This window comes from Polypterus senegalus, chromosome 14 (genome assembly GCF_016835505.1).
Source record: "Polypterus senegalus isolate Bchr_013 chromosome 14, ASM1683550v1, whole genome shotgun sequence".
In the NCBI taxonomy this organism is placed as follows: Eukaryota; Metazoa; Chordata; class Cladistia; order Polypteriformes; family Polypteridae; genus Polypterus; species Polypterus senegalus.
Genome location: NC_053167.1, coordinates 52,751,696 through 52,778,456, shown reverse-complemented (window position 1 = coordinate 52,778,456; position 26,761 = coordinate 52,751,696). Strand labels below are relative to the sequence as shown.

The following is a 26,761-nucleotide window of genomic DNA, read 5'->3' as shown; positions in this document are numbered from 1 at the left end:
ATCTGATATTTTTAATTGGCTTTACAGCTTTGTTGGTAGGAAAAACTGCATTTAGTTTCACACTGGAAACATTCTGCGCTGTCCTCTCCCATCACTTAGAAATCATCTTTCTAAAATCTCTTACATTTAGAACTTTCACCTGGATCAATCACTCACCCAGCTCCATTACACTAAATAATAATACTTTTTATTTATATAGCACCTTTCCCATGCTTGATTATTATGAATATCAATCCATCCATTTTCCAACCCGCTGAATCCGAACATTGGGTCACAGGGGTCTGCTGAAGCCAATCCCTGCCAACACAGGGCAGGAACCAATCCTGGGCAGGGTGCCCAGGACACACACAAACACACTAGGGCCAATTTAGAATCACCAATCCACCTAACATGTCTTTGGACTGTGGGAGGAAACTGGAGCGCCCAGAGGAAACCCACGCAGACACAGGGAGAACATGCAAACTCCAAACAGGGAGGACCCGGGAAGCAAACCTGGGCCTCCTAACTGCGAGGCAGCAGTGCTACCACTGCACCACCGTGCCACTATATTAGTAGTAGTAGTAGTAGTAGTAGTATTGACAAATTTCTAAAACAGATATTTGGAAGAAACATACAATGTGTATCCTGCCCAGAAAAAAAAACACTTCTCTGCTACTTAGATTAAGATAAAGGAGAGAAAAAACAATGTTTCCTGAAGAGCCTTATTGAGGAACACAGGAACAAAAAAATGCTATTAAACACAAATAATAAAAAGACATTAGATGAATGGTAATACACTAAGAATTGTATCAAACTTATCAGTACAACACTGACACTATTAACATTAAGCTTCAAGCCTTTCACGTGGTCAGAGGTGTGTCTCATATTAGACTATTACAAATATTAAAAATTAACATCTGACATAGGATAGGATGAAAAGACCTGTGATATATTATACAGTATGTATGACATATTTGTATTACTTTACTTACTTTCTAGTTTATAGGCAAATATGGACTTGCAGTATTTAATTTAGATGTATTTTGAAATTAAAGAATTAAAATATTTCTCTCTATTATAAAAAAAAAAATCTTGGTGGAAGGGAGACCAGGGAGACGAGACGTGATCTTCTCGGAAGACACTTAAAAGACCCACGAGATGAAAGAGATTGGCCACGGAGCGTCTCGCAGGGACTTTAAACATGAGACTTGGTGCCAAGAGATTGCAATTTGACGTCCCACGAGAGATACAGTGGGATGCAAAAGTTTGGGCAACCTTGTTAATAGTCATTATTTTCCTGTATAAATCGTTGGTTGTTACGATAAAAAATGTCAGTTAAATATATCATATAGGAGACACACACAATGATATTTGAGAAGTGAAATGAAGTTTATTGGATTTACAGAAAGTGTGCAATAATTGTTCAAACAAAATCAGGCAGGTGCATAAATTTGGGCACCACAAAAAAGAAATGAAATCAATATTTAGTAGATCCGCGTTTTGCAGAAATTACCGCCTCTAAACACTTCCTGTAGGTTACAATGAGAGTCTGGATTGTGGTTGAAGGTATTTTGGACCATTCCTCTTTACAAAACATCTCTAGTTCATTCAGGTTTGATGGCTTCCGAGCATGGACAGCTCTCTTTAACTCACACCACAGATTTTCAATTATATTCAGGTCTGGGGACTGAGATGGCCATTCCAGAACGTTGTACTTGTTCCTCTGCATGAATGCCTTAGTGGATTTTGAGCAGTGTTTCAGGTCGTTGTCTTGTTGAAAGATCCAGCCCCGGCGCAGCTTCAGCTTTGTCACTGATTCCTGGACATTGGTCTCCAGAATCTGCTGATACTGAGTGGAATCCATGCGTCCCTCAACTTTGACAAGATTTCCAATCCCTGCACTGGCCACACAGCCCCACAGCATGATGGAACCACCACCATATTTTACTGTAGGTAGCAGGTGTTTTTCCTGGAATGCGGTGTTCTTTTTCCTCCATGCATAACGTCCCTTGTTATGCCCAAAATAACTCAATTTTAGTTTCATCAATCCACAGCACCTTATTCCAAAATGAAGCTGGCTTTCTCTGCATCACTCTTGCATACAGCATCTCCTTGTGTAAAGTGTGCCGCTTGGTTGAACGATGCACCGTGACTCCATCTGCTGCAAGATGATGTTGTAGGTCATTGGTGCTGGTCTGTGGGTTGACTCTGACTGTTCTCACCATTTGTCGCTTCTGTCTATCCGAAATCTTTCTTGGTCTGCCACTTCGAGCCTTAACTTAAACTGAGCCTGTGGTCTTCCATTTCCTCAATATGTTCCTAACTGTGGAAACAGACAGCTTAAATCTCTGAGACAGCTTTCTGTATCCTTCCCCTAAACCATGGTGGTGAACAATCTTTGTCTTCAGGTCATTTGAGAGTTGTTTTGTGACCCCCATGTTGCTACTCTTCAGAGAAAATTAAAGGAGGAGGGAAACTTACAATTGACCCCCTTAAATACTCTTTCTCATTATAGGATTCACCTGTGTATGTAGGTCATGGGTCACTGAGCTTACCAAGCCAATTTGAGTTCCAATAATTAGTTCTAAAAGTTTTGGAATCAATAAAATGACAACGGTGCCCAAATTTATGCACCTGCCTGATTTTGTTTGAACAATTATTGCACACTTTCTGTAAATCCAATAAACTTCATTTCACTTCTCAAATATATCACTGTGTGTGTCTCCTATATGACATATTTAACTGACATTTTCTATCGTAACAACCAACGATTTATACAGGAAAATAATGACTATTAACAAGGTTGCCCAAACTTTTGCATCCCACTGTACTGTAACATCACGCGAGACAAGGCAGTGAGACAACATTTAAACGAGTTCACTGACATCTAACCAAGTAGTTGTTGGAATGCTTTTGGCAGACAGACATCATGTGCTCCCAGCTCTTAAAACAACAAGCAGAACACGCAGCTTGCCAGCAGCAGCAGTTGGAAGACAGCAGATGATCCGCCTGCAACTCCTTAGCGTGCATTCAGCCCCCCCTTCACAACGCGAGCGGCAGAGACACAAAGTGGCAAAAGGAGAGCTGCTGTACAGGCTTTTAAATGATCGATGCGTAGTGCGACAAACATAACAGGCAGCTCGCCAGCAGCAGCAAGACAACATGATCGAACTGCATTTCCTTAGCATGCGTTCAGCCACCCCCCTTCACAACACGAGCAGACAGACTGAGGAGATTGTTACTCCCCCACACTATGCGACTCTTCAATTCCACCCAGGGGGGTAAATGTTAATATTATACAAAATTATTGTCTGTCTGTTATACCTTCATTGTTATCACGTTTTAATTTAATATTGTTATTTATCAGTATGCTGTTGCTGGAGTATGTGAATTTCCCCTTGGGATTAATAAAGTATCTATCTATCTATCTATCTATCTTTTTCGTGCGAGAAAGAGATTTACCGCGCCCGAGTAAAAGTAAAAGTGAAAATAATGCATAAGTAACAATTCCCATTGTATATCCGGTAACCCAAACCCAGGGGTGGGCGAGCGAAGCGAACAGGGAGCAGAGCCCCCTAGTATACTATAAAAATTGGTTAATATAGCAATTGTATTGACACAGGCAACATTTAAAATGTCGCAGAAGATCCTTATTTTCCTTATGTACCAATATTTACTTTGTAAATTTCATATTACATATGCTTTACAAGATACAATATCATGTCTGAGCAATTGCATCTGAATGCGATTTTGCTGCTCGCGCAGTGTAGTGTCCCTCGGGCAGCTCCTGGTGAAAAGAGGTTTCACTGCCTGCCCACCACACACGGCTGCCCTGTTCGTTCTCGGTGGGCGGCTGGTAATGCAGCAAGTGGTGACCCAGTTGTGGCTGAATGGAAGCCATTGAGGGTGAACGGCTCGTCAGGGCGTGTAGCATTGTAGTGTGCATCGGATGGCTGCCTATTGAATGGGGGCAATTCACTACCCGCCTTTGGCCGCACCATGTTCGTTCTCGGTGGGCAGACGCTGCAGGCAGCATACTGTAGTGGAGGTGACTGTGAGGTGGGCTGGTAATGAACCGCCCGTCGATGCCCCCATCCATTCTCAATAGCAAGCCTGCTTGTACTGTTACGTACATAGCAGGAAGTTGTCTCTTGTCAGTACATCAGACATGTTGACGACTGGTGCCTTCCTGCTGTGATAGCGTGTACAGTGCTGTGCAGAAGAGCTCATCTTAATCTTTTGTCTTCACCCTTCAACAATGTTTCTGAAACACAAATCTGATGCAAGTGCAGGTGATACAGTAAAGAAGAGAAAAAACATCACCATTGAAAATAAAGTACTGTAGAAATAATAAAAAGGTCAGAGAGAGGTGAACTCCATCATTCACTGCCAGAGCACTTGGCTACAGTCAGTCAACAATAGCATTTATTAAATCTATGTACCTGTTCTGACTTACACACAAATTCAACTTAAATACAAACCTACAGTCCCTATCTCGTATGTAACTCGGGGACAGCCTGTATTTCTGTATATTTTCTTCAGTAAGCTGCTTGTTTAGATTGTTTGCTAAGTAAAATTTGTGGATGTTCTTTTAAAAATAAGTTCTTCTCAAAATGATCAGTAAAATATTTGTTTGGAACTGACCCCCAAATCACTCCACATAGGCTCACAGTGCTTATACTGTATTCAAAACTAAATAGAACAAAGATAACAGAGACTTTACAAACACATGAACATGGTATAAATCTAGCCAAAAGAGAACTGATTGTCATGTCAGTCATAAATTTTTGTGAGTAGCATTGTTATAATTCTAAAATTTCAAACTTCCATATGATACCAAGAAAATTATTGAAATTTGCTACCATTCTTGATAATAATAATAATAAATTTTATTTATACTGCACTTCATATAAACAATCTCAAAGTGCTACAGAGTAAAATAAAGTAATAAGACAAAAAGACCTAAAAAAATACTTCAATAATAAAATATCTTTCTAAAAAAGATAAGTTTTTAAATCTCATTTAAAAACATCAATCGACTGTGGGGCTCTCAGGTAATCCAAAGGCATGAACAAGCCTCCCTACATCCACCAGGGTAAGTATAGGGCCGAGTTTAGCAATGTTCTTGAGATGATAAAAAGAAGATTTACAAAGATATTTAATATGGGTGTCAAAAGTGAGTTGAGAATCCATTTTAACACCCAAATTAGTGACAGATATAGAAAGAGAAATGTTTTGACCAGAGAATGTAATACCAGTAATGATAGAAGAACGAAGATAATGTGGTGTGCCAACCAAGATGGCTTCTGTTTTGGATCTGTTCAACTGAAGAAAGTTAAGCCTCATCCATGCCTCTATCTCCTCCAAACAGGTAGTCAAAGTAGATGTTGGCAGAGGAGCATTAGAGTAGGTTGGAGTATTCCTGGGGTAAAGCCGAGTGTCATCAGCATAACAATGGAAGGATAAACCATGTCTGCCAATGACAGTTCCAAGGGGAAGCATATAGATGTTGAAGAGAACAGGGTCCAAAACACAGCCCTGTGGGACTCCACAGGTAACATTGTGGGTATAGGATTTTGCACTACCCAAGGCAACATACTCAGTTCTACCAGTCAGGTACGATGTAATCCAGTTAAGAACATTTCCAGAAAGTCCAATAGTATATTGCAGACGGTGAAGGAGAATGTTATGGTCTATCATGTCAAAAGCAGCTGTCAGATCAAGAAGGATAAGTAGAGAAGGAGAACCAGTATCTGCTGTCATTAGAAGGTTATTAGTAACCCTGACTAGGGCTGTTTCAGTACTATGGCCAGGGCGAAAATCAGACTGAAACTTCTCAAACAAGTTATTCAGTTTGAGGTGATCATGAAGTTGAGCTGCAACTGTTTTCTCCAGAACTTTAGAAAGAAATGGAAGATTGGAGACGATCCTATAGTTAGAGAGAACTTCAGGATCAAGGGTGGATTTTTTCAATAGAGGTCTGATGACAGCAGTTTTTAATACAGAAGGAATATGACCAGTCAAAAGAGAATGATTTATAATCCTAGTGATAAGTGGAGAGACAGCAGAGATGTTGGCCTTCAGCAGAGCTGAAGGGAAAGGGCCCAGGGAACTAGTAGACGATTTAATTTTCCTGGTAACGTCCTCCAACTCTTCCCATGTGGTAACGGAGAAAGAGCAAAGGGGCTGGACAATCTCAGACAATGAATCGACAGTTGGAAACGGCAGGGTGTCCATGGTAGAGAGATGCAAGCGGATGTTATCAACCTTTTGTTTGAAAAAATTGATATGCATGTTGCACCTCTCATCGGTAATCTCAGAGTAAACAAATGAAGGAGGTTTTAGAAGGTGATTTATAGTTGAGAAAAGTTTTTTGGGATTCCTGGCACTATTACTAATAATAGTGGAATAGAACAAGGACCATACAACCTTCAAAGCTTCTGCATATGCCCTCTTATGTTCCCTATAAGCCTGTTTATGAACAGTCAATCCAGAAGCCTTAAGTCGCCGCTCAAGGACACGCCCAGCCACCTTCATTTTTCGCAGCTCACAGGTATACCAGGGAGCTGATCACGAAAATGAGACGGACCTAGATGTTAAGGAGGCGTGAAGGTCCAGGAGATTGCTTAGGGACTGGTTGTAGAAACCCACAAGGTCATCAACAGTGCAGGAGCTGGTAAAATCAGAGGAGAGATGTTTAAGGTCCAAGGCCAAGGCATTCACATTAATGTTCTTCAGATTTCTGAAATGAATCTGTCGTTTTGGTTTGGTACAAGAAGAGAAAAAAGGCAGCTCCATTGACACTACTTTATGATCAAAAATACCAAGATCATATACTTGTAGATTACTAATTCAGACAACATTTGAAAAGACCAAATCAAGTGTATGACGCCTAGAATGTGTAGGGACATTAACATATTGTTTTAAATTAAGAGAATCTAACAGCTCAAGGAAATCAGCGGTGAGATAACCTGTGGGATTGTCAACTTGAATATTTATATCTCCAAGGATTATGTTGTTAGCAGAAGTAGCACAAAGTGTTGTGAAAAGATCAGTCATTTCCGGGATGAAGGCAGAATTGGGTTTTGGAGGTCGATAAATAAGGAGATATTGATACACAATATCATACATGATGTAACTTAATAAAATGTTTTAAAATAAATTGAAATTCCGTATGCGTTAAAGTATTTAAATTGATGGAAACAAATAATACAAACTATAGATATTAAATGCAAATATTTCAAGTTGGGCAATATTTTGTAAAAGATAAGAGTAAATTTTTTTAAATAATAAAAAGTATGGAAATTAAAATCTGGTCAACAATTTTTTTACAATGATGAAAACAAATACTGTAACTGAGGTAGTACAATGAAATGTTACAAATATAATTAAATGTTTATTTAATAAGTATTGCACTCTTTTGTAAACGATACACATAAAAAAGGTCAAAAACATTCAGGAAAAAGAACATTAATGTGGTTTTTGTAAACAGTTGTTCAGAAATAGTAGTACACAAACAGATAACTAACTAGACACACTTAAAAGCATTCAATAAATGCAAACAGTGCACACTGCATTTTTCTGTAAACATACTATTATGTCTTTGTAACTTTCACATTTGTTGCAAGAAAGACTAGCATGTCAACATGTTCTTCCATGAGCCCTGCTTTTGTTGGGCTGCAAATGAGCCCTAGCGTATTAAATATGCATGCTGAAGCACAGCTGGAACAAACAAAGAAGTAGCACTGCTATTTAGGCAATTGAGCACTTAAAAGTTATAGCAACTTACATTACTGTATACAGTAAATGTAATAAAATACAATTTTAAAATGGCACATAAAATCAAATAAAGTAATGTGCTAAGCACTTTGCGCTACTTTTTGTATGAAAATGTGCTATATAAATAAATGTTGTTGTTATGGTAGCACACTTTGTTGCAAGGTTTTAAAAACTGCAGGAGTGATAAAGCTGTAGTGCTAAAGAGTGTTGCCCATGAATGAACAGTACAGAGTAAACCTAGCCCACAGGTAAAAATAATTGAAGACCCCTGTCTTCATGTCTTAAACGTTTAATTTGCTACTAAAAATATTTTAACCTGTAGAAAAAAATAAACTTCATATCTTTACTTCTAAATGCAACAGTTTACAGATTTTTACTCTTTTAATGTTTCTGTAATTTAGAATTAAGACACCTCTCAAAATTTTTTGTATTGACTCACACATCAGTCCTTCAAGTGTTTGATTAAATTGATTGTGTGTCCTTTAGTTGGTACTGTATGTTAGCAAATCTTGCACACAGGCCTGCATGTATCTTGTGGTTTTTCATCCCCTTTTGCCACAGAGCCAAGGAATTTCCAGAAACCACTCAGGCTGCCCTCTTTGTCAATTAGGCATCCTGTGAAGGCTCTGATGCCGTTGAAGTTGCCATCTCACTGGCACCTGTTAGTGGGTGGAAATGGGACTATAACTCTGTTGATATTGTTGATATGAGGCTCTGTTGTAAAAAGCCAGAGTAAATTGTAAATACAGTACATTCTTAATGTGGGTTGTAGATTCAATGCAATACATGTGAATGTGAATGCCAATGCAAAATATGCAACCAAAATATTTCTGGGAGATCTAGGCATAATTGTTTTTCTTCTTTATTTTAATAATCACATGTCACAAAAATACTATTTTTAAACTTCTCTTCTTTACACATGGTTATATTCCAGATTTATTTACATTTATTTTCCATAATCTTGCTGATGCTGTATTTTCCAATAATGGTTGTATTACGATTAGAAGAAACACAGTTTTCATATTATAAAACTAGGGGGCTTCGCCCAGCCACTTCACGTCTCTGCCGCTCGCATATGTGGATTTCACTTTCACCAAACAACAAATCTTTTAATTCTCATGGATAGGCCTCTTCATTGGGAAGAAACACTACTTTTCCCTGATGGCAACACGAATTATATGATCTATAAGTCTCCAACTTAATGTTTAAGGCTGAACAATATCTACATACTTTTGTCATATCACCTATGTCCATATATTCGATCTCTTTTCGCTGTTTCATTATTTCACCGAGTAATAATTTCCGTTAGTTAACGCTAATGCGATCTTTATTATCAGTTTTTTGAGACTTTCAAATTTTAGTACTTTCATAATCTCTAACCTGCTCTACATGTGTAGCGTGCCAACATTTTTGAACCTCTTTACGACATTCTACTTTGTCTTCTACTCTTTGTCTTTTATTTCCGACCCCGCTTGGAGAGCGCAGGAACTGTGTCAGACAATAGCATTCAGACGAATGAGAAGTGATTGGACCATGGGCATGGTTGTAAATGTTTGAGAGGAGTGCGAGACTTGTCAAAATCTCTTGGCAAAATGTCTCATCTCGCAGGACCTGAAATTATCTCTCGCTGGAGTTGAAATTATCTCTGAGAAAGTATTGTCCCAGAATTTCTTTTCATAATAGAGAGATTATAAACTAAAATGTATTACTTTGCTCTGCTTGTAAGCAGCTGGACTGCCATCCATAAAATTTAAGACCTACATCAATTAGTAGGTCAGCATTTGACCTTACTATTGCCACACCCACCACATGGCGAATCTTGGCTGCACTTAAATTGTAAGTATACTAGTAATTAATTTTTATCATGAGAAACAATTACATGGGTAACTTATGGGGATTAAAATAGTGATTTATACATTATGTGGTAATAAGACATAATATTAAATTTGTGTGATGTGTTAATATAGGAATAAATGATTATTTAGGTAAGATGCAGCTGTTAAGTGAATAGAATACAAAAACAGCTCATAAAAAAAGCTAAAAAATTAATTTTGGGTGGAATGAGTAAGTGTTTTCCCGGTAGAAAGCAGTCAGAGGGCTAATGGGATGTATACAAATAGGCTGATGAGACACATGCAAACACAAAAGCATCCTCAAGCATACACTTTTGCAGAACCAGGGTCAACAGACTGTTTGAGCTTTAAGTGTAAGATACTGTATATAGGTTTGTGAGAAGGTGGGCTATAAATGATTGGAACCTTTTCATTTAGTGTATTATTATATTAGCTATGTAGTAATGATCAGATGAATAACATGATCATTGATAATTTATTAGCTGTTTGGTTTTAGCATGATGCAACTATTGCATTGGCTTTGTAAATGGTACATAAGTTACCATGACACTCTATAAAAGACATAATTTGAGAGCATTTCAGGTTGTGCTCATTTTTAAACTTCCCTCTTGCAAAGGCTCATCTTTTCTTCTACTTCCTGCTACACTCTCTGCAACACCTGACTCTCTAACTGCTAAAGGTTAACCACCAGGTATGAAGGTTGCTGTGTGAACTGTTCAGCTGGTATGATTTCATTTGTTTAATGCATGGTGTTTGATATGTCTGGTTTCTCACCCAATAAATGCACACAGGTTTAAGTGAAATAATGCTTGTTATTATCTCACTTAGACAACCTGTTTACTGACACTAGCAATTGCTTCCTCTCTAACCCAAGCCATGCAGGGAAACAAGAACCTTGCTGTGCCCTCTCAGTTTTGGAAAACTGTAGCATGCAACCTGTCATTGTGGAGGTTCCCAGGGGTGAGTATTGTGGGGTGTAAATGTAAAACTGTGTTAACAGTCTAAGGTACAGTTAGGGCTGTTTCTTCTTGCTCGGCAATAAAAAAAATAACCTAGGATGCTAGTATAGTGCCTTTCATGAAAGAGGTAACATACACTTACAGGTCAAGGGTTATATAGATGGTAACAGCTTTCACAATAGAACAGTGATTAAGGTTAGATTTAAACAATGTGCAAGGAAAATTCCACATCTAGTCTAGATTTACCTCTTCCAGTGAAAGAGATACAGCAATTAGTAGTGAATTTAGTGTCACTCCTCTTAACCAGCGTTCTCAATGTACCTAAAAGAGAGACAGATTTAAAAGTTGAATGCTGAACAGTTCAACTATCAAGCAGCAGTCATGAAACATTATGTGAAAAAGGGGGAAAATACAAGCTAACAAAGTAGCAACATGGGTAAGAGAGTGGCACAGGCATCAACACAGTCACCTTTTGGAATGGACATCTTGAGTCAAACCACCTCTCTTGGACAATGAGCTAACATATCTTTGCTAAATATCAATGTCAGCAGAAAGAGCAGTAGTTATTTTTATTTTTGACATCAATGTGTGAATTACATTTCATAAGGAGCTTGTGGACACTAAAGTCCGGGACTTGCACCTAAAGACAAGTCTAGCTGGTGTAAAGTCATTAAAGGAACCTGTTCTATAACTTATAAAGTAAACAGAAAAGTCTAGTGACATGTAACATACAGTGTACATGCAACATACTTTGGGATGGAGTTAAACATAAAAAATGCACACAAAATAACGAATCTGAATGTGTATATGTCTCTGTTCCATATTGCACTCTCTTTTTTGCTTATTCTAATTCTCCTCTACTCAGCACATTGTGGGTGAACGTTCATAAAGCATACTACACTTGGTTAATTATATGAACTTTTTCCTTTCTAAAGCAAATATTAAACTAGTTTTATTTAGATTTTAGCCTTTTGACATATGGACTCTGTTCACTACATTTTAAGAAGCCTGTACCCTAGTGTCCTGTTTCTTAGGTGTGTCAGTGCCTGTTGACTACCCTTTCGGGTCATACTACACCGTGTCTGATATTAATCTTCTACACACATATTCTTTTACACACTTAAATTAAAAGACCTGAAAATGTGAATCTGGAACAAGCCTTTTGACAGCTTACAGTGTCCATGATCAAGGCTAATAATGGCTCCACATACAGCGCTAATTGGAGGGTGATGGGTGTCTTGAGTCGTCAAAAATGTAACATGGTCCTCATTTATGGACAGCAGAGGACACTAAATAAATAGTTTTTCAGGTATAATTTATTTCTCAAGCACAGTTTGAACTTAATGATATACTAAGATTCTGCAATGAGTAAACATGTAAGGATTGCATATTTGGTGAATTAATGTTTGTAAAAATAAAATCTAAACTAAGAGATGCGCCTTCTATTTTGTAAAATGTAACATTTTCATCATGCTGAAATCAATTCACTGACTGTGTGTTTTAGACACTTTTAAAGTAATACAAAATTTGCAACACACAATTATATTGTGATCTGGCATTGAGCTTTAAAACTGTGATGTCTGAAATTCTGTTAAAATAAAAACTTATTCTTTTGTTTTCTACTGAACAATCTATATAAAAGATTAATAAAACTGTTAGCTCTGCATTCTAGTTATATATGCGCTAAATGAACAATTGTTTCAATCAGAAAATATTTATTTGGGTTCCTATACCAAGCCTTTTAGTTAATATATACTGTAACTGTTTTGTAAAAAAAGTTTAAAGCAATAGCAAAATAATGCCCATGTATTCCAGATATGCACAATATATCATCATCTACGCGTGGAAGTGTGTGCGTCTGTCTGTCCGGCGCAGAAGTGTGAGGCTACAGCATGAAGCTCAAAGAGCCACAAGACTGCCCCAAGTTCACGAGTCGGAAGAAGAAGGCATGAAGCTGAAAGAAAGCAACTCCGAAATCGCAGCAGAAAGACAAATGAGAGAGAATCTCACTTAGCCATTGATAAACAAAGGAGTGAGCACGTCTGCAAAACGAAACCACCGACTCTGCATTTCAGTCTTTTTTCTGACGATTTTAATAGTTTCTAGGAGCTGCATGGGTTTACACAGCTAGTCTAATATAACAGGCAGTGGGATATACACTCAGCCCCACTCGTTTATGTTATTAAAACAGGGATATACACTCAGCCCCACTCATTTATGTCATTAAAACAGGGATTGTAAATCTTAGCATCTTATTTTTAAAGTAATGGGAGTTTCAAATTAGTGTTGCAAAACCCATATAACTCAACCCACATCTTTCATGGTGGCACTACTGAAGTGTGAGGGACAAAGTTACAATGACAAAAACGCATAGTCATAAATGGACAGAGGAAAAATGTGCGCAGTAACAAATCCACACAGATAGTAAACTCTCATTAATGATAACAATTGATTGCAAGATGGGTGGCTGATTCTCCATGTCAATTCTATGTCATACTCTGTGTGTATGAGTAATATAACTGATTAAGTCAGCACTGAAGATTTGGTTTGGATACCAATAATGGCAACATAATGCAGCAACTAGAGATAGTATAATAAATTGCAGTATTTTCATGACTCAGAATCAAACTCCCTCTATAAAACTATCCCTGTTGAATAAATATAACAAATACAAAATAACCAACACATTTCATTTCTTTTGCAAATATGAGGTTAATTCATGCATGTGTACCTGGGGGTCAGATTACTGCTCTGACTATATATAAACTACTAGCAAAATAACCGCGCTTCGCAGCGGAGAAGTAGTGTGTTAAAGAAGTAATGAAAAAGAAAAGGAAACATTTTGAAAATAACGTAACATGATTGTCAATGTAATTGTTTTTTCACTGTTATGAGTGTTGCTGTCATATATATATATATATATATATATATATATATATATATATATACACATACATATATACACACACACATATATATATACACACATACATATATACACACATATATATATACACACAAACATATATATACATACACACATATATAAACATATATATACATGTACACATAAACATATATATCTACATATATATATATATATATATATATATATATATATATATACACATACGTATACACATATATCTATACTAATAAAAGGCAAAGCCCTCACTGACTGACTGACTCACTCATCAGTAATTCTCCAACTTCCCGTGTAGGTAGAAGGCTGAAATTTGGCAGGCTTATTCTTTACAGCTTACTTACAAAAGTTGGGCAGGTTTCATTTCGAAATTCTACAGATAATGGTCATAACTGCAACATATTTTTGTCCATATACTGTAATGGACTGAGCTCGATGGTCGTGGGTGGCGGAGTTGCGTGTCGGGTCATCATGTCTCCTACATAAGTACGTAGAGAACAAGGAAGAGCTCCAAAGAGCGCTGAACAAAAACGCCATTTCACAATTGAGAAGGCAGCTAAAGATTAGGAAGCGAGTGATGCATACAAGCATATTCATAAGTGCAGCTGCTACGGACAAAGCACGGTGTGAACCGTAAGTTTAAATTAAGTTTATAGACACACTCCCGCTGCCGTTTGTCATGCCTACGACGAATATGGTATTCGCGAGTTACAAGTTTAATGAGAAGACACAAGGTATAAACGAGACTTTGGATCACTTTGTAATGGAGTTAAAATTGCTGTTGCAAGAAACTTTTAAGTGCCGGGTCTTAGCTAACATTAAATAAAGCCGTTGACATCGCGAGATCGCACGAGCATAGCTGAGAAGCTTTGATGCATGTACTCCGACTGGCTCGCGTCAACTGACTTTGCAGGACTGGAAAAGATTAAATTAAGTTCATACACACGCTACCGCTAAATATTCGCAGGCAATTTCCACCACTTACTACCGGCAATGCCTGTTGAACATCTTACATTCACGAGTTCCGATTTGGGTGGTGAACACTTCAATGAATGAAACATGTTATCTTTACAACGGTTGACAAACACGGAATATAACTTGAACACAACACGTCCTCCAAATACGAACCTGATTGAAAGAAATGATAATCAAATCCTTGATGACAGCAACACCCATAACGGTCACAATCATGTTACGTTATTTTTAAAATGTTTCCTTTTCTTAGCACAAGCACAGCAGAGAAGCTTCAATGCATGTACTCCATAACGCGTTAAAAAAAATAACGCATTTAATCACACTTTGCATTCCAAGCAAAGGGTAACTTTTGTCAGTGCATGATTTCCTAGTACATCAATTACATTGATGCACACATCAGAGCTACAAAAATGTAAGAGTCGGAAGAAAGCGCGTTGCTAGGACTAATCGAAGGCAAATTTCATTTCAAAAGACTACCCGACGGAAGCCTTGATAAAAGCGTGGTTTTGTGCAAACTGTGCAAAAATGAGTTTGCATACCACGGAGGCACTTCAACCTTACGGTTCCATCTAAATGCAAAACATGTTAAAGCGAGCACAGAAACTGTATGCTGTTAGCACTAGCGGTACGCGTTCCGAGTACCAACAAAAGGCGTCGGCAGCCCAAACCTCATGAAATGACTGGCTTCAGGACCAAAATTAGTAAGTCAACATAGGTCAAACTTACAAATTCTCTCGCAAAATAGATTGCTTTGGACTGTAGACCACTAACAGTGGTGGCAGATAGGGGGTTAGAAAATGTGCTACAGTTAGCATATTTCAAGTAAAATTCAACCGCTTTATGACATTGAAAAGCAAGCAAAATTAGATGCATTACAGAAAGCGGACTTTGTTGCTCTTACTGGGGATCATTGGACTTCCATGACCGTTAGTAATTTTAATAACATCTAATTACAAAATGTTCAATGATCACACTGTTTTAGCCTAATGTACAAAATAATTTTGGCTAAGGTTACTCAGAGTTTAAAGGTGAGGCTTGTCAAATTACCTTTTAAGTTTCTGACTTATTTTTTTAAGAAGAAAAACTGCACTTTATGTTGAAATTTTTGTTATTATTATTTAAAGACAATAAAATTCTGAAAATGTACTTAAAGTACTTAAAATACCACTTTATTTTTAAGTCTGCCCAATTTTAGCCAGGGATCATATTTTTGTTTCTGTTTTGAATTGAAATGCAGTTTAAATGCATTTTTTATTTCGAAATTAAAAGAGCTTGAGTTTACAGTATTCATGACATGTCTATTATTTGATTCTGTCGCCCACTAAAACCCTTTTAAATTAAAAAAAAAACATTTGCGATTTGGGGCAAATTTTCATGTGTGATTACATTCGATTAATGAAGATTAATTAATTACACAGCCTCTATATATATATATGCCAGCAACACTCATGACAATGACAACACATTACATTGTCAATCATGTTACGTTATTATTAAAATGTTTCCTTTTCTTTTTCATTACTTCTTTAACACACTACTTCTCCGCTGCAAAGCGTGGGTATTTTGCTAGTATATATATATATATATATATATATATATATATATATATATACACACACACATATATTATATATATATATATATATATATATATATATATATATATATATAGTGGTGTGAAAACTATTTGCCCCTTCCTGATTTCTTATTCTTTTACATGTTTGTCACACAAAATGTTTCTGATCATCAAACACATTTAACCATTAGTCAAATATAACACAAGTAAACACAAAATGCAGTTTTTAAATGATGGTTTTATTATTTACGGAGAAAAAAATCCAAACCTACATGGCCCTGTGTGAAAAAGTAATTGCCCCCTGAACCTAATAACTGGTTGGGCCACCCTTAGCAGCAATAACTGCAATCAAGCGTTTGCGATAACTTGCAATGAGTCTTTTACAGCGCTCTGGAGGAATTTTGGCCCACTCATCTTTGCAGAATTCAGCTTTATTTGAGGGTTTTCTAGCATGAACCACCTTTTTAAGGTCATGCCATAGCATCTCAATTGGATTCAGGTCAGGACTTTGACTAGGCCACTCCAAAGTCTTCATTTTGTTTTTCTTCAGCCATTCAGAGGTGGATTTGCTGGTGTGTTTTGGGTCATTGTCCTGTTGCAGCACCCAAGATCGCTTCAGCTTGAGTTGACGAACAGATGGCCGGACATTCTCCTTCAGGATATTTTGGTAGAATTCATGGTTCCATCTATCACAGCAAGACTTCCAGGTCCTGAAGCAGCAAAACAACCCCAGACCATCACACTACCACCACCATATTTTACTGTTGGTATGATGTTCTTTTTCTGAAATGCTGTGTTCCTTTTACACCAGATGTAACGGGACATTTGCCTTCCAAAATGTTCAACTTTTGTCTCATCAGTCCACAAGGTATTTTCCCAAAAGTCTTGGCAATCATTGAGATGTTTCTTAGCAAAATTGAGACGAGCCCTAATGTTCTTTTTGCTTAACAGTGGTTTGCGTCTTGGAAATCTGCCATGCAGGCCATTTTGCCCAGTCTCTTTCTTATGGTGGAGTCGTGAACACTGACCTTAATTGAGGCAAGTGAGGCCTGCAGTTCTTTAGACGTTGTCCTGGGGTCTTTGTGACCTCTCAGATGAGTCGTCTCTGCGCTTTTGGGGTAATTTTGGTCGGCCGGCCACTCCTGGGAAGGTTCACCACTGTTCTATGTTTTTGCCATTTGTGTATAATGGCTCTCACTGTGGTTTGCTGGAGTCCCAAAGCTTCAAAAATGGGTTTATAACCTTTACCAGACTGATAGATCTCAATTACTTCTGTTCTCATTTGTTCCTGAATTTCTTTGGATCTTGGCATGATGTCTAGCTTTTGAGGTGCTTTTGGTCTACTTCTCTGTGTCAGGCAGCTCCTATTTAAGTGATTTCTTGATTGAAACAGGTGTGGCAGTAATCAGGCCTGGGGTGGCTACGGAAATTGAACTCAGGTGTGATACACCACAGTTAGGTTATTTTTTAACAAGGGGGCAATTACTTTTTTTACAAAGGGCCATGTAGGTTTGGATTTTTTTCTTCCTAAATAATAAAAACAATCATTTAAAAACTGCATTTTGTGTTTACTTGTGTTATATTTGACTAATGGTTAAATGTGTTTGATGATCAGAAACATTTTGTGTGACAAGCATGCAAAAGAATAAGAAATCAGGAAGGAGGCAAATAGTTTTTCACACCACTGTATATATATATATATATACAGTATATACTAATAAAAGGCAAAGCCCTCACTCACTCACTCACTCACTGACTCATCACTAATTCTCCAACTTCCCGTGTGGGTGGAAGGCTGAAATTTGGCAGGTTCATTCCTTACAGCTTCCTTACAAAAGTTGGGCAGGTTTTATATCGAAATTCTACGCGTAATGGTCATAACTGGAAGCAGTTTTCTCCATTTACTGTAATGGAGATGAGCTTCAACGCCGTGGGGGCGGAGTTTCGTGTGACATCATCACGCCTCCCACGTAATCACGCAGTACATAGAAAACCAGGAAGACCTCAAAAAAGCGCATGCATTATATAATTGAGAAGGCAGCGAAACAATAAGAAGCGAGCGAGTGACATATACAACCATATTCATGAGTTCTGCTACTTGAAACAAAGCACGATGTAAACCTACACTTTAAATTAAGTTCATAGACAGGCTGCGCTGGCGTTTGTAATTTAGTGCCTGCCCATATAAGGCCGTCCGTCAGCGGCAATCCAATAGCAAACTGCCACGGGTAAATATTCACGGGTGAAGGACTGTGCTTATGGAGAGGAAGATGAGATGGTCAGGGTGGTGTTTGACACAAACTCAGCGAAACTGCGAGAGAAAGTTTTAAGTGCCAGGACTAAGGTAACATTAAATACAGCCATGGACATAGCACGAGATGGCACCAGCACAGCTGGGAACCTTCGATGCATGTACACCGAGTGGCTCACGTGAACTGGCGCAGTGCACAGATAAAAGCAACAGTTCCAAAGAGCTGAACAAAACCGAATTACACAATTGAAAAGGCAGCAAAAATATGAAGCGTCTGATACATATAAGCATATTCATAAATCCAACTACTGCGGAAACAAAGCACACGTTGGAAAAGTCAATGTCCCGCTAAAGGAAGACAGTGTAAAAAACCCCTGCATGCAGTGTGTCAGGTCTCAGATAAAGAAGAAGACGAGCTGTTTATTGATGCAGTAAGAAACGAATCGATGAATGAAACCTGTCATCTTTACAACGATTGACAAACACGGAATGTAACTTGAACACAACACATCCTACAAATACGAACCTGATTGAAAGAAATAATGATAATCAAATCCTTGATGACAGCAACACTCAGTAACACTCACAAAACAAATACTGTATATTGACAGTCATGTTACGTTATTTTTAAAATGTTCCCTTTTCTTTTCTAGCTTTTTAACACACTACTTCTCGCTGCGCGCGGGTATATATATATGTATATATATATATATCCCGATCTACATACTCGAATAATGGATACTTTATTCGCCATCAATGATTGTTTTGGTAAAGCCATACTCAGTGTATTCATTAGATGAACGGTAAAAAAGTAAGAGCGAGGGGAGGATGACTTATTGAGGCATGCAGGCTGTAGTCTTGCGTCAACTCTATCTGAATTGCGCGATCACATTTGAAAAAATATATCTTTTCAAGTTCTATTTAGTCCATATGTGTCAAACTCAAGGGCAGCGGGCCACATCCGCCCGCGTGTAATTATATCCGGCCCGAGATCATTTTATATACTGTATTATTGTTATTAAAGCCGGGTATATGAAGCGCTGGTAACACAATAAACTACAGATCCCATAATGCAGCGCTTCAGCTGCCTTGCCAACACTTACGCGTTAATCAAGTCTACCTTATGATGCTGCAAGTTATTGCGAAGCTAGCTCACACGATGCTGAAGAGAAAAGTTGATTCTGAAAATAGAGCCTTTAAAACCGATGGGAGGCTGAGTATATGTTTACTGAACCCGTGTGTCTCATTTGTGGAGCTAATGTGGCTGTAATTACAGAATTTAATCTAAGACGGCACTATGAGACAAAACATCAGGGTAACCTGAATGCAATGCAGAAGATACAGAAAGCAGCATAATTAAATAAGAATCTGACACTTCAGCGGACGTTTAACCGTGCACAATCACAAAGTGATTTCAAGTGAAGCTGCTTTTATGGGAGACACAAATGCACCAGTTCACCTTGCCCCACTTTCCCTGTTGCCAAGTAATGTTAAACCAAGTCGTCACTACGGTGTTCCCAAATCGCACTTTGCTGATAAACTGGCGCACTGACTGAGTTTGCACGGCGCTTTGGTGACTTTGAAGAACAAAAAAAGTCCGTCTACATGCGGCTCGAACCTTGTGCATGTTTGGTAGCACATATCTGTGTGAGAAGCTCTTCTCAGTGATAAAGACTAACAAAACAGCACACAGGAGTCGCCTCACTGATGAGCACCTGCAATCCATCCTGAGAATCTCCACAACACAGAACCTCACACCAAACATAAACGAACTTGTTGCCAAAAAAAGATGCCAGGCGTCCAGCTCTAAAATGACATATGAGCAAAGACAACTGAATGATTTGATTTGTTATTGCTGAAAGGAACACATTTTATTTATATTTCCAGGTTTTGTTATGCAGCATGTTCATATTTGAATTTGTATAATTTTGACAGGATATATTTTTATGGAGAGCAAAATCTTTTGGGATATTTAAAATCTAAGTTTATTTTTTATATAAAATTACATAAGAGTAAAGAAATTTGAATGTTTGTTCTTTTAACGTTTACTTTATTTCTAACTTGTATAATTTAGACAGGATATATTTTTATGGAGAGCAAAATATTATAAGTTGTTTAAGGTTTGAGTTGATTTATTCACGAATAATATTCCTGTCTGTTTTTACCATTCCTACCAAAGATATTTCTGTCGACTAAATAAAAATTCCTTCTATTTAAAATTTAAATAGAACTTGAACAAATACGATACAGTAATCCCTCCTCGATCGCGGGGGTTGCGTTCCAGAACCCCCCGCGATAGATGAAAATCCGCGAAGTAGAAACCATATGTTTGTATGATTATTTTTGTATATATTTTAAGCCCTTAGAAACTCTCCCACACTGTTTATAAATATTCTCCGCACAGTTATACAGTAAACCCTTGTTTATCGCTGTTAATCCGCTCCAGACAGATAAATGAATTTCCATGAAGTAGGATTCTTTATTTATAAATCTAATATTTTCGCAGTTAGAGCATAGAAAACCTGTTTACGACCATCTAAATACGTTTTTTAACATTATTAGAGCCCTCTAGTCTAAAGTTTAAACTGTGCTCCATGACAAGACAAAGATGACAGTTCTTTCTCACAATTAAAAGAATGCAAACATATCTTCCTCTTCAAAGTGCGCGTAAGGAGCGGAGAATGTCAGAGAGAGAGTAAAGTAAACAATGAAAAATCAATAGGGCTGTTGCGCTTTTAAGTATGCAAGCACCGCGATAAAGCAGCGGCAATGAAGGGATCAATGCGAAGGTAGCCTTTCAGCATTTTTTACAGGAGCGTCCCTATCTTCTAAGCAAACAGCTTCTGTGCAAAAGCCCCTCTGCTCACATCTCCTCCGTCAAGCGCAGAGAACGTCAGAGAGAGAGAAAGAGAGCTTGAGATTAAAGCAAACAATCAAAAAATCAATAAGTGTGCTTTTGGGCACCTCAAAAAGCGGCATTTCTTAGAGGAGCGTCCGTATCCACTAGGCAAATAGCTTCTGTGCAAACAGCACCTCTGCTCACACCCCCTCCGTCAGGCGCAGAGAATGTCAGAGAGGTGAGATAGAGGCAGAGACAAGCAAACAATCGAGCACCTCGGAGGAGGCATATCTTATAGCATTGAGGAGTTTTAGTTAATATGTAATACGTGCTCTGATTGGGTAGCTTCTAAGCCATCCGCCAATAGCGTCCCTTGTATGAAATCAACTGGGCAAACAAACTGAGGAAGCGTGTAGCATAAATTAAAAGACCCATTGTCCGCAGAAATCCGCGAATCAGCGAAAAATCCGCAATATACATTTACATATGCTTACATATAAAATCCGCGATAGAGCAAAACCGCGAAAGTCAAAGCGCGATACAGCAAGGGATCACTGTAGTTCATAATATCCACGCAGACTTGCACGTAAGAGCGGGAGTCATCCGTTTTAACAAGCAGCGTATTGCACTGATACGAAATAGCTGTGTGTGTATATATGTAGATATGTATGTATATGTATATATATGTTTATATACTGTATGTGTGTGTGTATGTATATATATATGTATTTGTGTGTATATATGTGTGTGTATGTATGTATGTGTGTGTGTATATGTATGTGTATATATGTAGATATATATGTATGTATATATGTGTATATGTATAGATATGTATATATATATGTTTATGTGTGTGTGTGAAAATATATATATGTATTTATATATATATATATATATATATATATATATATATATATATATGACAGCAACACTCATCACTCACAACAGTGACAAAACAATTACATTGACAATCATGTTACGTTATTTTCAAAATGTCTTCTTTTTCATTGCTTCTTTAACACACTACTTCTCTGCTGCGAAGCGCGGGTATTTTGCTAGTATATATATATATACACCCTTTGGGGTGCGAGCAACTGTTGCTTGGGGTGCCAGAATCCATCGAGGAAGAAAAATGAAAAACATTATTTGTACAAAATCTTAATTTATCTATCCATTCCTAAATAATTAAATGGGCATGGTATTTTGTATCAGTGCAATATGCTGCTTGTTAAAACGGATGAGTTCCGCTCTTACATGCACTTAGTGCTGCATGGGTATTATGAACTATTGTATCTGTTGAAGTTCCATTTAAATCTATACTAATAAAAGGCAAAGCCCTCACTGACTGACTGACTGACTGACTGACTGACTGACTGACTGACTCACTCACTCACTCACTCACTGACTCACTCATCACTAATTCTCCAACTTCTCGTGTAGGCTGAAGGCTGAAATTTGGCAGGCTCATTCCTTACAGCTTACTTACAAAAGTTGGGCAGGTTTCATTTCAAAATTCTACGCGTAATGGTCATAACTGGAATGTATTTTTGTCCATATACTGTAATAGACTGCAGCTTGATAGCCGTGGGAGGCGGAGTTTCGTATTAAAGCATTTAACCAATCACATTTCAGCCGTCATTTGTTGCCAGGCATAGAGAATAGACAGCAGCTCGATAGCCATGGGAGGCGGAGTTTCGTATTAAAGCATTTAACCAATCACATTTCAGCCATCATTTGTTGCCAGGCAGAGAGGCTTTCACAATCCGTTGTGCAGGCACTCCAACATAGAATAAATGTCGATTAACCTGTTGCTTCAACCAATCAGATTTTGAGTTTGTGTCAGTAGGGCCCTCTAGCAGGTGTATGGCAATGTCACCGTATTCAGACCCATTGATTGGATAGAAGCCGATATGAGGAACTCTACGAGGTCACTGAACGCACCGCAAACGGTCCGAGCGAAAGATTGTCGCGCGCACTATGGCCAACTCCATGGCAGGATTCTGGACAATATTATTTGCCAGACACAGACCAGATTTCAAGACCACGAAAACCTGATGTTTGTCACACTCCTCGAGCCCCTGAAGTTTTGGGAATACAAGAAAAATTTCACGCATGCAGCCTTCTCCAGTTTAACACAAGAGCCACGGAGCGCTTTTTGATCTGTCTCGGCTAAAAACAGAACTGACTGTAATGTATGCCATTGATGATTTTGCAGGATAATCTCCCACTGATCTCCTTGACTTCCTTATTCAGAAAAATCTGAATGAGAGCATGGGGCAGCTGTTCACATTGGTATATTTGGCGGTGAGCATTCCCGTGTACACTGCTTCTGTCGAGCGGACATTTTCAGCCCTAAAGCGAATTCAAACTTATGCCAGAAATAACATGGGGCGGGTTCGCCTTTCAGAATTAGCTTCGATGGTGATAGAAAGTGAGGTTTTGATATAACTGAAGCACACGGATAATCCGTACGACAGAGTAATTGAACTGTTTTTGAGGAAAGAGAGGAGCATGGATTTTGTTTACAAATAATCCGAATTTTTGGTGAGTAAAATGTTGCGATTTTCCTAAATAATATTTCAAGTTTATGAGTTATTATTGATGTTTTTTATGTGTATCGCGGCTGTAGCTGCAGTAGAAAGGAACTTGTTCATCCCTGGTTTGTCTATTCAATAAAGGAATTTAATGTGGTTACAGAAGTTATCTTCTATTCAGGGTTCCCACTCTTTTTAAGGAATCATTTTCCAGGACATTTCCAGGAGCTTTTTCCGGAAATTCATGACAGGATCTGGTCATACAGTCATACACTTTAGTCGCAGGCTTAACGCCATTTTAATTTCTCTTTGATAATGCAGGGACTTAGTGTCACCGATATGCTAAATTATGTAAAGGCAACAGCAATTAATGCACTGATGTATAATGGAGTTGTTTGACCTCTTTTTGTTACACACTGTTTTAAACTGCAAAACTCTTTTAAAGAAATAAATGCCTCTTGGATTGTGGAAAACTATCCAAACACTGACATATACTGAGCAATTCCGTAATGTTCAGTATAGAGCTGTTGATCACACCATGAAATAGGCTACCATAGTGACCTAATTTCAGTAAAAGTTACTTGCATATTACATATTATGTCATTGTTTATCAAATAAATTTATGTACAATGTTTGTATTAAACAAAACTGCATAAAGCCAATTTATTGACTATATCATGTGTATGATGCCTATAACACTAATACTGTATATGCAACAATTGGCACGCGACAAAACAAAGTCAGAGTTAACTTTCAACTGGTAGCTTTACTAGGAATACAGCAGCTGTAGAATTTGCATAAGTCAAAGACAAAGATTATAATAAAGAACTTATCTTTGTGGGAAAAGAAGCAAAATACATCCATTTTAAATCATGATAGCCTTGCCATCAATTACTGAGTTGAAAACTTGGTTAAACTAGAAAGAATACTAGGAACAAAGGATAAGAGCCTGAACTCCAGTATATTGGAAAAAAAACAATCTATAAGTCACTGTAGTGTAACCTATGAAAAAGGCATCTGGTGTAGGCCTAGGTTTAGAAACAATGCTGGTGTTGCTCCTTGAGGTCTAATAAAACTGCTTCCAGACCGATGACCTCTTTCTTTTTTTCAGCAACACTTTTACGATAGGCATTAGATTTTGTGAGCAGTGTAAAGTCCTGTTTTCTCTCAGCCTTCTCTGCCATTGCATCTGCTTCTTCTTGCATTTCCTCAATGCTAGTGATTATTTTCTGTCTCTTTGCTGCCACTTTTGTGATTTCAGAGCGGAGCTCTTCTCTTTGCTTGTCATTTTCAGTTTCCTTTTTCTTCTTTTTTTCATCATCTAGGTATTGGACATATTGCTTCCTGGCATTTCTGCAATGCTGCATGAGGGGCTTTGGCAATACTCCATCAAATGAGCCACCAGCCAAAGAATCTTGGATTAGGCAAAAAGACATCAGAGTCCTTCCTTTCAAATTTTAACCAGCATGTCCTTATTCACAGAGTACCCTCTTTTGACCGCTGCTTGCCTATGTGACAATGTGAACAGGTCTTTCATTGATTTCCACAGAATTGCGTACTCTGCTTTGTCACCAGCAAATCTTCCCATGAATGTGTCCAGCCGACAGGAGCTACTTCTATACCCTTGAAATTCCTCCTTATGGTGCTGCACCATTTCAGTGAGGAACATCTTGTACTCAGGATTTGGTCACAGTCCTCTGCTGTATGCCATTTGGCGTTAAGAAGCAGCTGTAAGAGCTTCTCAAACATGGAGATGGCATGCCTTTCATCGCTGATCATAGTTACTGGATCTAGGCATGACATGTGCCTTACTGCTGGATAATTCAAAGGGCATTTGTCCAGCAGTTTCTTTGCTGTTGCGGACAGGAAGGCTACGCATTCTCTCCGGAATTGTTGACCCGGCAGTGGTTTTTCAAGCAGCTTCTCTGAGGCTTTCTCAAGAGCTTGTTTGGTGGCAAAGCCAAGATCCACCTCTTTCAGTGGCAAATCGAGTGTTTTGTCCAGTATATGAATTTTAAGCATTTGGACAGGTGTTTTGATGTTATCCAGTACCTCCCTCTTCATAAAGCATGAAATCAAACTCTTCAGAAGGGCCTGAAGGTCTTTTGCCAAAAATGGCATCATGGGGGCATCAGTCTGGAAAGTCTCAAGAAAGGGTTTCAGCTGCCTTGCCACATAGGCAAAAAACTGTAATTTTGCCTCAAAAAGGGGGTCACCAACAGCCTCTCTGACCACAGTGTATGATGTTGACATGTGGCCACATCTTAAGTGCTCTCTCTGCCACTGGCAAGTCCTCCACCCACCTGTGAGCACAGAATTTTAGAGGGAATGTTGATGTTTTGGTAATTTCAATAAAGTCATCCCGTTTGGCTGGAGTGTCATGAAAAAGCTGCCAAAGGGCTCTTAGTTTGTCACCTACCGTCCATCCACTTTCCTTCTCGCCTTGTTGGAATCTTCCATGAACTGTATGAAAACCACAGGTTCCTAGGTTTATCAAGCTTCTAATATCTGGGGCCTCCTTAGACCTGTCTTCTTCAAATAATCTCAAAAATTTTTTGTTGACACTTGGTCCATCCATCGAGATTTGCAGGAGCTTGTTTGGATCAAGTGGAGAGAGGGAAACTTTAATGCTCTCAACAAGCTTCTCTGATTGTGTGTGCCCTAGAAACTGGGAGTCCAGATAATGCACAACTACCTTTTCTTCATTATCACTCCAGTACCGCACAAGCACATCCATCTGCTCGGTCTGTGTTATTTTGTTGAGGCATTCATCAAATGAAATGGTATAGCAGTTGGACTGTCTAATGTCTTTCACTAGTTTGTCTCTGAAATATGGTGCAAGGCCAAAACACATCAGATATGCTGCTTTTGTTGCACCACATGAGAATTTTTGGGCAATTTCACTATCTGGAAACATCAGGTGAAACAATGAACTCATATCTGAACAGGAATTGAAAGAATATTTGGAAAAGGCCACTTTAATCACCCAGGGGATCTCTGCTTCTAAAACAGCTTCACTTGAAAAATGAGCTCCGATTGTGGGTGTAGTTTGAGGTGGAGTTACAGAAGTTGATGGCTGGACCTCGCCGCTTC

The 26,761-nt window shown here is 38.3% G+C and overlaps 1 protein-coding gene across 2 annotated transcripts in view; it reads right to left on the bottom strand.

The window, feature by feature from the left end:
- The window catches only part of dnajc5aa (DnaJ (Hsp40) homolog, subfamily C, member 5aa), a 101,462-nt gene that overhangs the window by 44,942 nt on the left and 29,759 nt on the right, over positions 1 to 26,761 (bottom strand). The window contains exon 2 of one of the 2 annotated variants that reach the window (XM_039735505.1): positions 10,817 to 10,891. The exons of the other annotated variant lie outside the window; for it this stretch is intronic. The gene's annotated coding sequence lies outside the window, so the exon portion shown is untranslated. The remainder of the gene's footprint in view (positions 1 to 10,816; positions 10,892 to 26,761) is intronic. 2 annotated transcript variants of the gene reach the window in all.